Source organism: Octodon degus, unplaced genomic scaffold, assembly GCF_000260255.1.
Source record: "Octodon degus isolate 3935 unplaced genomic scaffold, OctDeg1.0 scaffold00033, whole genome shotgun sequence".
In the NCBI taxonomy this organism is placed as follows: Eukaryota; Metazoa; Chordata; class Mammalia; order Rodentia; family Octodontidae; genus Octodon; species Octodon degus.
Genome location: NW_004524609.1, coordinates 5,120,336 through 5,122,656, shown reverse-complemented (window position 1 = coordinate 5,122,656; position 2,321 = coordinate 5,120,336).

The window sequence follows — 2,321 nt, the reverse complement described above, 5'->3', positions numbered from 1 at the left end:
TTTTTTTGTGGAACCGGGGACTGAACTCAGGCCCTTGTGCTTGCCAGGGAAGCGCTTATTATTCCACTGAGCCATCTCCCCAGCCCTACTCTGAGTAATTTAAAGATAACAAAATGCAACGCATTAACCATTGTTACTCTCCTGCTATCTTAGTTTGAAATTTTTATTTTGTTCTCTTTAAAAATAAAAAAAAAAAAGAACTGTGGGGATAGAGATGCGTCTCTGGTGGCGCATCGGCCTGGCACGTAGGAGGTCCTAGGTCCAATCCCAACTCCACAGAGGAAAGAGAGCAAGTCAGATGTGAAAACCAGAGGCTTCTTAGAGTGCGTGCAATAAAGCTCTCGTCTTTTAGTGTGGCATGGCAGAGAGCGCTAAGGACCAGACCCAGTATCCAGTAGTCTAAGTAGCTAGATTTCAAAGAAGGTTAAACACCCAACAGAGGCAGGTCCGTCACGGCCAGACATGGACTAGGACATGTAAGTGGTAACTCCGAAGAAGGCCCCCCGAGACTGCCTTGAGCCTCGTGAGCCTGCAGAAGGGCCCAGCTCCCAAGCAAGCACTGCGTTCCCACTTGCTAGAGGGCAATTGTTGCAGCCAGGGTGTGCCAGGGAAACAGTTGAACATGGGACACATGATTTTAGGATTATGTTATAATAATCACCCAGAGAGTCAAATACAAAAGAGTGCAGGAAATCTGTCCACATCCTGAAGACTGAAGAATCCAGCTGCGGGCCTGGATCCCACTATTCTGCATGAGTCCAGCTGAAGACCTAGAGCTCATGACAGTGCCCTCCATGAATCCAAGTGGAGGCCTAGAGCCAACGACTGTATCTCACACAGGCCTGTTTCACAGATCCATGCTGGGAAAACCCAAGGTCAGTGGTGGAAGCTGCGAAGCCTGTGCCAGCAGGCTGAGGGATCTGCACCGGAGCTGGGAAGTGACACTCAACGTAAGGGTGAGAGCTCCCCTGAAAGGTGCCACAGCCGTCCTCAGCGACAGTGAGGTCCCCAGCTCCTGCAGCTGTCACAGCCAAGTTCGTGTCAGGAAAGCCAGAGCGACTAGCTTCTCCAGGAGATTGAAAGGCGCGCCCCTGGACAAGCGTTCTGTCACTGAGTGATACCCCTAGCCCTTGTGTGTGTCTCGCGATGCTCAGCTTCATGTATTTCTGTTGCGCATATCCCTAGGGTAAAATTGCCAAGGAGTTCTAGAGTAGGTTTAGTTTTGGTAGATACTGCCAAACAGTTTTCTGACATGCCTATAACAACTTAAGTACCGCACAGCTATACTGGGGAAATACACTGTGTGTCCCCAACTTTACTTAGTACCAACCTCAAAAATGTATGTCTTACTGGACATGTGGTGATACCCCCTTATGACTTTGATTTGTATTTCTCTGATTTCTAGGGAGGTTGAACACTTAAATGGTTTTTTTTCATTTATGTATTTAGTTCAGGGTCTTACTACCCTGCTTAGCTCACTCCTAGTGATCCTCCTGTTTCCAGCCTCCCCAGTGCTGGGATTACAGGCGTGCGCCACCACACCCAGACTCGTTTGCCTGCTCAGCGCACCCCGGGCGTGGGGCAGCGCAGCATGCGGGACCTCTGGCCCCTGTACTTGCCAAAGCAGGCGCTTAGTCTGCTGAGCTATCTCACTGGCCCTAAATATGTTTATTGACCATTTGGATATTCTTTCTGGTGAACTGCCTGTTGAAGTCTTTTGCCAAATTTTCCTTTTGGTTGTGTTTTCTTTATTGATCTGTAGTTATATATAATATCTCTTCCCATGTGACTTGCTTCCTTTCAAGGATGACTTCCGAAAGATGAATTCTTTTATCTTTTTTTGTGGCAGCGTAGCACTCCATGGTGTATAAATACATTTACTTTATTCATTCATTTGTTGATGGGGATGTATGCTGTTTCCAAGATCTATTATAAATTATACTGCTGTAAATATGGATATACATATATCCCTGTAATGTGATTATTTTTCACTTTTTGAGAAGATACCTAGAAGAAGGTTAGCTGGGTCAAATGAAATTTCTATTTTTAGTTTTTTGAGAATTTTCACACTGGTGGCACTGGTGGCATCAGCAATGTGGAAGAGTTTCCTTCATATTGTTGCCAACATTTGTTACTATTAAATTTTTTTGATGATAGCCATTCTTTTGGGATAAGATGGTATCTCAGTGGGATTTTAATTTGCATGTCTCCAATGGTCAGCAATGTTAGACTTTTTAGTGTATTTACTGGCCATGTGTACTTCTTCTCAGAAATGTCTATTTCAGTTGCTTATTTCTCTCTCTCTCTCTGTCTCTCTCTCT